Raw genomic sequence first — 15639 nt, forward strand, 5'->3', positions numbered from 1 at the left:
CTTAATAAAGAATGTCTTATCACAATCTCAAGTTGAAATGCTAAAATCTTTGTGAAAAGGATTCTTTTCTTAAAAAGGTAACATGGATTCTAGTCCTATGGTTTAGTTAAGTAAATGTATTGTTATCTTGATTAAATTAAGGTACAGGTATAACTTCTCCTTGCCTTGACACTACCCCATTTTTGTGCTTGTGTAGCCGGACGTCAGAGACGTTAGTAAGGCCCGGAGTCCGCCCCATGGTATCCCTCATACCATTGGGAAAATGAGGTTCACCAATTGAGGTGAGTGATTGTGATGCTGCCTAGTTCTGAGTTTTGAGGGCCCCAGGCTAGTGCGGTGAATTAGCCCACCCTAGTGTGTAGACATCCCTCTCTGAGGGACGGGAGGATCGAGAGACACAGTTTGAGAGGGCAACAAGCCGGCTTGAGGCCGGACGATGAGGTGTATGGTCCTGCGTAGGGTTTTGCCTAGCATGTAGAGGCTAGAAGGCCGAATTCTAGATCATCCGTAGTATAAAGGAAAAGAATAAGAGAGCCAGTTTGGCTTGTCTGGAATTGATTCATGTATAAACCTTTTTTATAAATCTTGTCTTTGGCAATATTGTATTGTGGAAAAAGGTTGTTTTAACGAACCTTGTGAAAATTAAGGAACATGTTTATTTATGTCAAACAATGTGGTAGGATTAATTAGAAAACAAATTGACGCATGAGCAGCGTGGAAAGTGGGAGGAAGGAATGCCCCGACGGTACCATCTCTACGGACGGGTGGATTTGATTAGTCAGGTAGATTTCTAACAGATTAAGTGAAAGCCCTATAGATAAATAGGTTCTCGAGTAACTCTATTTTAGGAGACTAGGCCAGCATAGCTGTGCCTTGCATGGATGAGGAAAAAAGCATTGTCTCTAGGAATCAAGACCAGTAGTTGCCCAAATTATGATCAATTACCCTATGGGTAATTTGACTTTTAAGAGACCACGCTCCTCCCCGCGGGATAGGACCAGGTCTTACCTACAAATTATATCCTTGAATCTTTGCATGGTCAAGGTGTCGAAGACGAGTAAGAAATTTTCCCCCAACTAAGACTTAGTAGACTATCTTAAGTGTTTCCCCTATTTTGGAAGGGAGGAACCTTACAAATGGTATCAGAGCCGATCTTAGTTCCTAGGATTTGTTTTTCAAAAGTTAACTGTCAAGGGATTAAAACAAGTGATTGTTTATCATATGAGGACATCTCTACTGGCCATAGATGTAAGATTCCTCCCCAGCCTCTCAGGATGTCCAGTATCTTCCCTTGTAGTCAAATCTCTCTTCAAAAATATAAAAGATCTTGTTTCTACCAGTTTTGGGAGAAAATCTTCTAGAGAGTGGTAATTCAATTTTTAAATATTTTTAGATGAAAAAATATCTCTTATTATTAAAATAAGTTCCCCCGAAACAGAAGTTCAAAAAGATTTTCATAAGGTGCATTAGAAATCAAGTATAATCTGTTCAAGAGGCCTTATCCTGAGGGTCAAGATTTTTTTCAAAATTTTAAATTAAGGTTCCTATGGGCCAATAAGATTCAACCAAATGTGTGGATAAGAAAAATGGAAGAAATAAAGAAAATCCCCCCCAAAAATGAGTAAATGCTTACATAAGATGAGGAGTTGACTATGTACAAGGTTTATTAGTAAAAAACTATGAGTATTACTAAAAAAATGAGATATTTTGGGTATAATGATTCCATTTTGACACATGTGTAAGGAAGGGGAGTGCCTTCAAGGAGGCGCCTACTTCACATGCTTGAATGAGTTTCAAACTAAAAAATAATGTGATATTTTTATCTCTCCTCTCTCTCTTGGATCAAACGGAATAAAAAAGGAACCAAACTGAATCAAAAAGTAACCAAATTTGGTCCAAATTCAACCAAACTGAATCTGGAAAATTCTAGAAATCAGTTGGTCTTGGTTAGATCCTCCCTCTCCTATAGATAGAACCTGAGCCATTTGTAAAAAAATAGGAGAATTATACTATGCCAGAATTATGCTGAAATAATGATAATTTTTACTATTCTCTAAAATTCTCTCCAAATTGAAGAAGCTTTCCTCCTTCTTCAATCTCCATTGGTGGCTCCATCAGCATACCAAACCAGTTGATTGGTTGGGGGCCTCTACCGTGATCAAAGAATCAAGCAATTTGTAAGGTAAAGTGTGAATTTTGATCTTTTTCCATAATTTCTCAATGTTTCTCTCTTCTCAACCCCTCTTAAGCTTGAGAAGCTTAATTGGAATGGCTTTTTAATGCTATTGAAGCTAATTGATGAATGGAAGTAAGGAAATACATAAATTCCCATGTATGCTTAATTTTTATGGTTTTTTTTAATGATTTTTGTCTTCTCTAAATTGAATATGATGTTATGCCTCATTGAAAAAAAGACACTCCCCTCTCTTCTTTAGTAAATCCAACCATTCTTTATCCTAGATGAATGATTAATGGGATAAAATCAAGTTTTTTATAATGTTTCGCTTTGATAAATAGAAAATGTTTACATTAGAATGATTTAAATACTCTTAGTGAACTTCCAATTAATTTTAGAGAATAAAAAAATAAAAATGGTCAGCCATACAAAGGAGGTTATGGTGAAATGTTTTGAAATTGTGTAAAATAAGTTTTACTTTTTTTAATTCAAAAAGAGTAATTCCCATCGTATATGTATTCTGAAGCTTGAGAAGCTTAATTGGAATGGCTTTTTAATGCTATTGAAGTTAATTGATGAATGGAAGTAAGGAAATACATAAATTCCCATGTATGCTTAATTTTTATGGTTTTTTTTAAATGATTTTTATCTTCTCTAAATTGAATATGATATTATGCCTCATTGAAAAAAGACATTCCCCTCTCTTCTTTAGTAAATCCAACCATTCTTTATCCTAGATGAATGATTAATGGGATAAAATCAAGTTTTTCATAATGTTTCGCTTTGATAAATAGAAAATGTTTACATTAGAATGATTTAAATACTCTTGGTGAACTTCTAATTAATTTTAGAGAATAAAAAATTAAAAAATGGTCAGCCATACAAAGGAGGTTATGGTGAAATTTTTTGAAATTGTGTAAAATAAGTTTTACTTTTTTTATTCAAAAAGAGTAATTCCCATCGTATATGTATTCTTAAAGTGTTATTTTTTATCCTAAGTATAGAAAAATGCATACTAAAAATATTTTATTAAAAAAAGTGTTACCTTCCTTAGAATTAAATTCTATGCATAGAAGGAAGCATATTGAAACTGTTATTTTGATTATAAAAGTGTGATTTTCATCATAAATGATTTTTATGCATAAAAGAAATTCTTTTATATTAAAAGAGTGATTTTCATCATAAATGATTTGTATGCATAAAAGATATGTTTTTATATTAAAGGTGTGATTTTCGTAAATGATTTATATGCATAAATAGATGCATAAAAGAAAATATTTTATATTAAAAGAGTGATTTTCATCATAAATAATTTGTATGCAAAAACATACACATAAAAGATATTTTTTTATATTAAAAGTGTGATTTTTATCATAAATGGATTTTATGCATAAATTAGATGCATAAGAGAAATTCTTTTATTCTAAAAGTTTAATTCCTACTAAATTGGATTTACGCATGGAAAGATGCATAAAGAATTTATTTTAATCCAAAAGTGTTATCCTCACATCAATTTTGATTTTATGCATAAATAGATTTATAAAGAATTTTATTTTTAATTCAAAAGAGTTATTTTCATCAATTTTGATTTTATGCATAAATAGATGCATAAAGAATTTTATTTTTATTTTTAAAGAGTTATTTTCATCAATTTTGATTTTATGCATAGAAAGATGCATAAAAAAATTTATTTCTAATTCAAAAGAGTTAATTTCATCAATTTTGATTTTATGCATAGAAAGATGCATAAAGAATTTTATTTTTAATTCAAAAGAGTTATTCTTATCAATATTGATTTTATGCATAGAAAGATGCATAAAAGATTTATTTTTATTTCAAAAGTATTATTTTCATTGAAATTAAATTTATGCATAGCTAGATGCATAAAAGATTTATTTTTATTTTGAAAGTGTTATTCTCATTAAATGGAATTTATGCATAGTAAAATGTATAAAAGGTTTATTTTTAATTCGAAAGTGTTATTTTCCTTAAAATTAAACTTATGCCTAAATAGATGCATAAAAGGATTTTTATAAAAGTGTTATTCCTACTAAAGTTGTCTTTATGCCTAATTAGATGCGTAAAGAATCTTTATATTAAAAAAAATAGAATTCTCTTACATTCAATAAATAGATGTGCTGAGATGTGATAGGAATCAGATAGATGTAAATGGATGGAAGTGATATGAATCAGATAGATGTAAATGGATGGATGGAAGTGATATGAATCAGATAAATGTAAATGGATAGATGGAAGTGATATGAATGAGATGGATGTAAATGGATGGATGGATGTGATAGGAATCAGATAGATGTAAATGGATGGATGGAAGTGATATGAATGAGATGGATGTAAATGGATGGATGGAAGTGATATGAATCAGATAAATGTAAATGGATGAATGGATGAGGATGTTTGTGAATGTGAATGTGAATGTAGAATGTGGATATGGATGTATGAATGAGGATGTGGATGTGGATGTATGAATGTGGAAGTGGAAATGGATGTGTGGATGTGGATGTGGATGTATGAATGTGGAATGTGGATATGGATGTATGAATGTGGAATGTGGATATGGATGTATAAATGTGGAATGTGGATATGGATATATGGATGTGGATGTGGATGTGGATGTATGAATGTGGATATGGATGTGGATGTATGGATGTGGATATGGATGTGTATGTATGAATGTGGAATGTGGATATAGATGTATGAATGTGGATATGGATGTATGGATGTGAATGTGGATGTGGATGTATGAATGTGGAATGTGGATATGGATGTATGAATGTGGAAGGTGCATATGGATGTATGGATGTGGATGTAGATGTGGATGTATGAATGTGGATGTGGATGTATGAATTTGGATGTGGATATGGATGTATGAATGTGGATGTGGAAATGGATGTATGGATGTGGATGTAGATGTTGAAATGAATGTATGGATGTGGATGTGGATATGGATGTATGAATGTGGATGTGGATGTATGGATGTGGATATGGGTGTATATGTATGAATACGGATGTGAAATTGGATGTATGGATGTGGATTTACGAATGTAGATGTGTATGTGGAATAATGAATGCGAATGTGTATGTGAAATGATGAGAGGTCGATATGAGTGAATGGATGAGATGTGATGACATGTGAATTGGGATGTGAATAAATGATATGTGATGTGAATGAATCTGATGTGATGAGATGGCAAATGATGTGATTGGATGAGAATGAGTACACATCTGAATGGAATGTGGAATAAGTAATGTGGACTGATGAGACTGATGATGAGGGATAATGTGGAAAGACAAGAGTTCATTATAGAAACTGTATTTGTGACCTGTTTATGTCAAGAATGCTGGGAAGCATTTTGACCGTCTTGTGATTAAGGTCGCGGAGACCTAACTGATAAAGTTGCAACAGCTGACAGAGAGTCAACGGTGGACGTCTCACATAGCATGGTCGGCCGAGGTCTTGACCAGCCTCGGTTCGATTTAAATGGTGAGCTTCTGGTAGTACGGTGGATGAGGGACCAAGGAAGCGGCCTATGAGTGAAGCGCTAGGTGACCTGTGAAGGATCCTAGAGGGTGCTGACCATACGGTGCTCGGGCTCTAGGTCGCCGAAGATACCCACACGTGTGTCATGGAAGATATTGAATCAAGGAGTAAGAGTTGTTTTCTAAAATCGGGCATGGATCTGGTTGATTGACCTTGCTGGTCCTCAACGGATGAGTCCATGGCTCTTTTATATGGATCTGTTGGTTGATCTTGCTGATCTTCAACGGAGATTCCATCTTGATTTTTATAAGTGATTATATTGCCGGGTACTATGAGCTAGGAACTATTGAAAAGGCCCCTAAGTGGATAGGTGGTGAGCGTTCTAGTTACCAATGATGCCATAGATACTCCGATGAAGAAATGATTGGAAATTAAAATTCAACCGGATATTTAGGAGGATTGTGATCAGTGATACAATGGTTTTATTAAAGGATTGTTACTAATGCTGAGAAAAAAGGCAATTTCATATTGGGTGTGTAAGTGGTGTGACTAGTTTTATGTTTGCATGAACATCCGGCTAGGGGGCTTGGGAACTCTTTTCCCTAATACCTGGGACAAAACCTAACCAAATTCCTAATTGGATCCCATCACTACAGTGGTTGGGCGGTTGGCTAACCCATGGGACTGGATGGGGTTAGGCTGGACTGATGGATCCGTAAATCGAGACTCAATTTCTGTATAGTTCGATACATGAAGTAAATCTCGGACAAAAATTGTTCTATGGAAAAGAATCAACGACTATGTCTCTCAAATGAGAAAAAAAGCGTTGGTCTCTATGATCCAAGTACAGTCTTTTTCCCTGATCTGACTATGGGACTTACGGGTTCGGTCAGATGAGCTCAGTTAGTTAAGGCTTTTGACTACGTTAGGGAAAAGTTATCCTGGTGGAATCGCCCGTGCTTTCCGGGCAAAGGAAGTTTTTCTGGGTTCGGTTTTGGAAAAACCGATTGATTAGTCTCTTGTCCAGATATCCATGGGCGAGGCCCCGAGTGTGGGACCCTGCCCCAGTAAGAAGTGCTACTTCCGCTGCTAGCACCCCTGAAATTTTTGCGCGGTGGGGACAGGGATCTCACAATAGAAGTGATTTGAATATCCTCACATGTTGAGATAATCATCCTATGAAATTTTGCTTGTATCTTGGGGGTGCACACGCAAGATATTTGTACAATAAATTTGAGAAATAAGATTGGGGAGAAAACCTTTTGAGGAAAAACATAGGGTGATCAAGTTAAGAAACTAGTGAGAGACTGAATGACTAGAAGGATAGACCGAAACTCTGTTTAGAGAAATTTTCAGGATATATCTCATTAATTTGCATATTATAAATTATTAAGATTATAACTCCATTAAGGTTTGAATAGTTGACGTGTGAATGCCATCCATTGGATGCTTTACCCTACGATGATCATCCAAGATCTTGAACTCATCTCAGACGTGTTAATCCTGATAATCTTTAGATGTGTCAATCCTAAGGCACTAGATGTGTAATTCTCAAAAAATGAAGATCTCATATGTATTAAGTGCCTTCATATGCGGTGCTATGATAAGCATTTGATAGTTTTGAACTTTTCATGGATACAATGAAAGAAGAAAGTTCATCCATGCTCGTCTAAAAATCATAAGAAATGCCGAATTAAGGTCGCCAAAGATACCCACACGTGCATCGGGGAAGATATTGGAACAAGGAGTAAGAGTTGTTTTCTGAATTTGGGCATGGATCTGGTTGATTGTCCTTGCTGGTCCTCAATGGATGAGTCCATGACTCTTTTATATGGATCTGTTGGTTGATCTTGCTGATCTTCAATGGAGATTCCATCTAGATTTTTATAAGTAAATATATTTCCAGGTACTATGAGCTAGGAACTATTGGAAAGGCCCCTGAGTGGACAGGTGGTGAGTATTCTGGTTGCCAATGATGCCATAGGTACACCAATGAAGGAATGATTGAAAATTAGGATTCAACCGGATATTTTGGAGGAATATGATCAGTGACACTATGCTTTCATTTAAAAGATTGTTTTAAAGACAGTTCAATATGTGAAAAAGGCAATTTCATATTGGGTGTGTAAGTGGTGTGACTAGCTTTAAGTTTACATGAATATCCGGCTAGGGGGCCTGGGAACTCTTTCCCCTGGTACCTGGGAAAAAACCTAACTAAATTCCTAAATGGATCCCAGCACTATAGTGGTTGGGTGGTTGGGTGTGACTAGCTTTAAGTTTGCATGAATATCCGGCTAGGGGGCCTGGGAACTCTTTTCCCTGGTACCTGGGACAAAACCTAACTAAATTCCTAAATGGATCCCAGCACTATAGTGGTTGGGTAACCCACGGGACTGGATGGGGTTAGACTGGACTAATGGATCCCTAAATTGAGACTCAATTCTGTTATGGTACGATAGATGAAGTAAATCCCGGATAGAAGTTGTTCTATGGAAAAGAATCAATGGTTGTGCCTCTCAATGAGGAAAAAAGTGTTGGTCTCTATGATCCAGGTGCAAGTTTCTTCCTTGATCTGACTAAGTGACTTACAGGTTCAGTCGGATCAGTTTGGTCAATGATGACCTTGACTACATTAGAGTAAAAATATATAAGGGAGGAATCGCCCGTGCTTCCAGGCGGGAGAAGTTTTTCCGGGTTTGGTTTTGGAAGAACCAAGGGATTAGTCTCTTGTCTGGATATCCATGGGCAAGGCCACGAGTGAGGGACCCTGCCCCATGCAAGAAGTGCTACTTCCACTGCTAGCCCCCAAATTCAATTGCGCGGAGGGGGCAGGGATCTTACAGCCACACTGAGTAAGTGGTTTGTGAGAGGACTGAGGAAAAAGCTCCAAATGGCAGTAGCCTCATACGACCTAGAAGCCCTGACCTTCAAATAAGTGGTGGCAAGAGTAGCCAGAGGTGAGGGAGTCCTCAAGAAAAACAAAGACTCCAAGAAGAAGAAGAAGGACAAGAGGAAGAATAAAGAGAAAGAAACCTCAGCATTAGATTCCTAAGAAGATACCTTATAGTCAGAATCTAGTCAGGAGTTGTAAGCCAAAGAGAGAAAGCCCCAAAAAAAGAAAGGCAAGAAGCAGGTAGAGAAAGTTCATGAAGAACTAAGGGCCACCCTAGCCAAGATTACCAGAGGACACATAGGATCCGGAATCAGACCATATGTTTGGTTTGGTGCACAAGGTCCGACAAACAAGGGCACACAAAAGAGGAGTGCCAATTAAGAGGCACACAACAAGTATGCACTATCGGTAGAAGGGACGTAGAGATGTGTTACTATAACACTTGAAACAAGAATCCAAGGGTGATGGAATGGCAGCAGAAAGCCCTAGATAGTCATCCAACCCGGTTGCCACATGACCTCAAATTCACAGACCATATGGAAGAGGAGGTGGAAGATTTGGGGGAGGTGAAAGATTTGGTCCAAGGAGAGCATGCTTCTACTGCAATGGTCTAGGGCACATACATTAACGATTGCCCCATATTTCAGTGCCATCAATAGGAAATGTAGGAGGCAAGGACACAAAGGGGGAAAAACCCGGCAGGAAATGATGTGGCTATTAATATGGTAAAAGTGGACCATAAGGCAAGGAAAGAACAAGAGGAGTCATCAAAAGCTATGGCTGTGTGACAAGATCTCAAGGACTTGTCAAAATGCAGATAGGCAGAAATGCTGAGCAGGAATCAGAGAAGAAACAAGGACAGTGGTGGCAGTGCAACAAAAGGTCCGTGAATAGATCACCATGGTGAGAATGATGTAAGAAAGCCTTCCCCTTGGAGAGTATCCTGTGGAAAATCTAGACAAGAAAAACTTGATCAAGAAAAAAGAGGAGATTAGTGTAGAAAAGAAGCCGATACTGAAGGGCCAAGTACAACCTAGAGCAGAAGGAGCGTCCTGAGAGAAGAAAAGGAAAGAAATATGGAAAGAATCCATATAGGAATACTGACAAGAGGAATATAGGGATAGGAAAGAGAAGAAAAAGAGAAAGAAAGAAGGCTGGAAAGAAGTCAAGGCAAACCAATTTGATGAGGAGAAAAGTAGCAAGGAATATGACTTGTGGGAGGATCTGAGCAAGATGAAATTGAACATCACGTTAGATCAAATGCTGAATCTGGCTCCCAATTATAGGCAAAAGTTGCTTCAAGCTATAATGCCAAATGCAAATATGGTACAGATGCCATTGCAGGATCTGAAACACCCTATATCTCAATGCATAATAAATGTGGAGACAGTACAGGACTGTGATACATCTATTCTAGAAGTAACCATGAGGATCAGAGATGTGACAATGACAAGAGTCATTCTAGATGAAGGGTCAGGGGTAAATATAATATTAAATAGCCTGGCTAAAAAGTTAGGGATTACTGACATGCATCCTGCTCCGTTCCAGATTCACATGGGTCTGACCTATCAGGATAACCATCAGAGAACAAATAGAAGTAGGAGGATGTAGCTTCACTACTGTGTTTATTGTTCTCAACATGACTAAAAAAGCATGTCCATATCCCATGCTCCTAAGAAGGTCGTGGCTCAGGAGCAGAAGGATAAAGCATAACTGGGAGACAAACAAGATCACGATCAGGAGAGGCCAAAATAAAGTCTGCATTTCAGTTGTAGGAAAAGAAAGGCTAATGTGGCAAGCTGACAAATGAGTGCAGAGGACCTAAAATACCTCTAGAAGGGGTAGAAGATAATGAAGAAGAGCAGATCTTGAAGGAGAATCCGGATCTACTACTATCACTGTTTGAAGTGGACATAGAAAGGATTGTGAAAAGGTATGATCTAGAAGTTCTGGTAGCTCATCCTGAAGTGATATTGCATGAAGAAAGCACTCATGAAGAGGAAGGGGACACTCAAGATAACATGGAAGAATTGCAGGCGGAATAGGAAAAAGGCATGGTGGCCCTAAAGCAAGAAGAAGCCGAGCTCAGGGGAAAAGGAATATTAGAGTTCAAGAAGATGAGCTCAAAGAGGTGAATCTAGGGGATGATCAGCGGTCCCAGACAGTCAAAATTATTGCCAAGCTGAATTAGGAATTCAGAGAGAGACTCTTGGAATTGCTTAATTCCTACAAGGGTTGATTTGCCTAGAACTATTCTGACATGAAGGGGATTGATCCCACTTTCTATAAACATAAAGTTAACCTAAAGGAAGATGCAACACCAATTAGGCAGAGCAGATATAGAATGAACCCAAACTATGCCAAATAGGTGAAGGAAGAGATTGACAAATTACTTAAGGTAGGGTTCATCTATCCTTTGGATAGGTTGTCACCCGATAGTCATTATTCCAAAAAAAAATGGAAAGATGAGGGTCTGTATAGACTACTGCAAGCTGAATGTTTCCACTATATCTAACCCATTCCCATTGTCATTCACTGATTCTTCCTTGATGGATGCAGAAGTAGTAGTGAGGTATGAAACATACTCTTTTTTGGATGGATTTAGACCCAACTCTAGTATGAAACATACTCTTCTTTGGATGGATTTAGACCCAAGTATGGTATGATGAAATGCTGCAATTCCTATCTGACTTGTTCTTTATGGAGTACATGTTCAGAGATCAGAGAAAGAAGCTGACTCTCTAGAGAGTGTCATTCATGGTGGTGGCTAGGCAGCTCTACAAGATGGGCATCGACCAGATTCTGAGGAGATGTGTTCCCAAGAACGATCAAAAGGCTGTGCTGCCAGTAGAAGCGCATTAAGGTATAAGCAGTGGACATTTTTTCAGAGAGGTCATAGGACGGAAGGTGTTATAGGCAAGTCTATGGTGGTCAATTTCTTTAAAAGATACAAACAAGTTCATAAAAGAGTGCGACATGTGAGAGACATTGGGGAAACCAAGTGATGTAGATAGAATGCCCCATAACCCAGTCCTGCCACTCGAGCCATTCCAGAAGTGGGGTTTGGACTTCATCGGCCCATTCAAACTAGCTGCTCAAAGGGTAGGAAACAAGTACATCTTGGTGGCCACTAATTATTGCAAAAAATGGGTAGAGGCCAAGGCCCTTAGAGACTACAAGGCATCATTCGCAAAAAAGTCTCTTTATGAAACCATAATGACAAGATTTGGATTCCCTATGGAGATAGTTAATGACCAAGGGACCCACTTCATCAACAAAGTGATCAGGAAATTGACAGAGAAGCACATGATAATACACAAGAAGTCGACAATCTACACTACCCCCACAAGCCAATGGGGAAGAAAAGTCCACCAATAAGATCCTCAAGGGAATCCTGATCAAGATAGTAAATGAGAACAGGAACAACTGGGACACAAAGTTGCACTTGGCATTATGGGCATTCAAGATGGCTTATAAGAATATAACAAGACTTACACCATTCAGCATGGTGTATGGAATAGAAGTAGTAGTGCCCATGGATTTCTTGACACAAAGTCTCAGGATAGTAGTGGACGAAAGGATCTCTCCGAAAGAATCAGAGTTACACAAGATCGATTAATTCTTGAAGCTGGATGAAAAGAGACTGCATAGTGCTTGGGACACTGGAAATTGTGCAAAGGAGAAGAAAGTTTCTATTAGTGGATAGGAACACAAAGTTCAAGATCTTCGAGGGAGGAGACGTAGTTGTGCAATTCACATCAAGAATGGAACCACACCCGGGTAAATTGAAAATGAGATGGATGGGCCCATACAGGATTGTCAAAAAGCTAGGGACAAGAACGTTTGAGCTAGCAAGTCTGGATGGTGAAAAACTCAGGAGGTTGGTAAATGGGTACAAACTGAAGCCTTATTATGGAAAGATTTCAAATGAAGGGAAAAAGTGTCTAGAAGGGAATCACAATCCTAATCCAGAAATGATTCATAATCGGAATCCATCCAAGAGGAAGTAAGTCAAGATTCCAAAGAAATTAAAAATGGTAAAGAAAATAGCGCAAAATTAGACTTGCCATGTGTAAATATGGTAATGGTATGGATAGATACCGAGGAGCTAGGTGTGGCAACAGCATGGCGTAGGTGGAAAAGTCAAGGTTACTTCCACAAAAAGAGGTGCATGGGTGTGAAAAAGAATTTGTCACGTCAACATCACATATTCTTGGCCCAACCATTAATAAAGTTGTAAATATTGTGCATATAATTGATGATCAGATAGCAAGGAGGATCTGGGCCAATCATTAGAATATGAAGCCGTTATGGCCACTCTCGAGAAAGGTGTAAACAACGGCTGAATGCTTCTCCATTGAAAGCCCCGGCCATTAATAACCTTGTAAATAGTGCACATAGCATTGATGGCTAGATAGCAAGGAGGACCTGGGGCAATCATGAGAATATGAAGTAGTTATGGCCACCCTTGGGGAAGGTGCAGACAACAACTGAATGCTTCTTCATTGAAAGCCTAGTTTCCAGATCACATTTCAAAAATTCTCTATGCACTCTTGATTCACTCTCTGCTAGACTCTACTTTTCTCGCCTTCTCACACTTAGCCGCCCCCCTCTGCATTCCCAAAACAGAAACCATGCTTCTAGAATTCAAGCCTCTATCCTCCACTGTATACAAGGAGGTGGACATGCATTCCAAATGGCTGGAGAGGATGGGCCTAAAGGAGTTCACTGAGCTACCCTCCTGGGAGGATCCTATAACAAAATTACAAGGCCATGGAGCAGTTGGAGTAGCTGTAGAAGTCCAATACTATCATGCTTCCATTAGGGGAGAAAAGAGTGTTCAATTCCATATATGTGGTAGAGGTCTTCAAACTACCAGCAGAAGGAGAAGGAGAGATCATTCTAGCCAACAAAGAAGACCTGATCAAGGAGTTTGGCCCATTGGAAGGTAAGGCCAAATAATTTAAAATTACAAGAACTCAAGATAAGGATAGGTAGAAGCATATGTTCTTCGTGCTGGAGATGATCAATCTCACCACCCACAAGCCATATTGTATGTCCAAGAAAGTCTATGCGCGCCTCTTAGCATGTATCACTTTGATGTATAATGCACATTTGTTAGGCCCCCATTATGAGGAGTAGCCATGGTGCATATGTCTTTAGTGGGAACCCCGACTTAAAAGCCAATGGAGTCATTATTGTGACCATTCATGATAGTTAGGAGATGGTCAGGGGTATAAGAGTTAGCAGGACCGGTATAAGGAATATTCCTTAGAATATTCCCTTCGATGTCAAGTCCATCATTAGTGGGCCGGTGGTTGGACTACGTTCTTGATACACGGGCGTGATGATGACCGTGTTTATGCACTGTAACCGCCCTCATTGTATACATGTCTACCACACCGCGTATAGTACTATATATGGACATGGTTGCCATGAGCTAAGGCATCCAATGCTTGTGAGTATCCACCCCATTCTAAACTTTGTACATCCTCTCCATCCAAAGTCTATCTAGATCGCCATCTAAGCTCTACTTGAGAGCGCACGTGTAAGATTCCTCCCTCTAAATTTTGAGGAGTAAAGGTATAAGAGCCTCCCCTTCTATTCTTAAAATTATTCCCCTCTCTAAAATAGGAGAAAGATCTATTTTACCCTGTTTTGGCCTAGAGAGAGAAAACGTCGAGAGAGAGATAATCCAAAATTGAGATATCTTTGTATATAAAAAACCTCCTAGTGTCTAAAATGGATTCCCCTAAAACAGAAGTTCAAAATGAACTTCTAATGTGCATTTGGAATTAATATGAGATGTGAATGGATGTGAATGTGATGTGATGATATCTGAATGTGATGTGATGATATCTGAATGGACGCGATGAGATGTGAATGGATGTGAATGTGATGTGATGATATCTGAATGGATGTGATGTGATGTGAATATGATATGATGAGATGTAAATGGATGTGATGGGACGTGAATGGATAAGATGTGATGTGGATGGATGTGATGTGATGAGATGTGGATCTGAATGAATATAAATGAATGCGATGTAATGTGAATGGATGGATGAGATGTAAGGTGGATGAATGTGATGTGATGTGGATCTAGGTAGATGTGAATGAATGATGTTGAAATATACAAGTGAATAGGGTGTGTGTGGGAACAAGCTCTTGGATAGAGGCTGTAAAAGAGGAGATGTAATTGTGAAAGAACCTGTGAAAAGGTGAGAAGAATCTACTGGGAGAGAATAATGGGTAGCATGAGGGAATTTAGGAGTGTGGAGATATTCTGGGAGATATTCAGGGAAAAGAGAAGAGGTGGAGAGAATCAGGCAAAAGGTGGAGATATTCTGGGAGTGAATCATGGAGAAATCAATGGGATTAGATGCTTGATGTAAACTCTATAAATTGAGGCATGTCCCTAATGAGAATTTGCTGGTTTTTGAGTATCCATGCCTACATTAATCTATTTTTCACTAATTACATCTTAATCATTTCTTAATCACTTTATTAATTATGTTGATTCTAGTGTTTGATCCACCATAGCTCATCATTATGCTCAAATTTCAACATGGTATCAGAGCCATGCCTAGAATCAACCAGGTTTATGAGCCCATTAGTTAATTAATTAGGATTAGTAGGTGATTGGCAAAAAATCAAATTTTTAGTAAGTTTTTCACTTCCCCCTTCACCCCCAGCCAGTGGAGGACTCCATTCTCCATGCACAGTCAACATTAGGTCTTGCCCTTCTAACACAAGCTAGCCAACACATCTACCTTCAAGCCCATTGAAACGGCGCAGCAAACCGCCGAAGGATTCAGGAGATTTCGCGTTTTTTGTCGGTGCCTTTTTTCTCTGCAGATTTTACCATTGCTACTTCATCAAGTCAAATTGCTTCAATTCCTCCTAGCCCAAGGCGTAATCAAGCATGCTCTACAAGCTGGTGAAGACAGAATTCAATTTCATCACGTCTACATTGAGATCAAAGCTCTTCATCAAATCTGCAGGTGACTTTGGTGAAACAGAGAATAAGCTTTCATTATTTGGTCAAATCTTGTGTTTCTTGGCTTAATC

The sequence above is a fragment of the Cibotium barometz genome, chromosome 3 (genome assembly GCF_041138505.1).
Source record: "Cibotium barometz isolate CiBa-2024 chromosome 3, ASM4113850v1, whole genome shotgun sequence".
NCBI classification, from domain to species: Eukaryota; Viridiplantae; Streptophyta; class Polypodiopsida; order Cyatheales; family Cibotiaceae; genus Cibotium; species Cibotium barometz.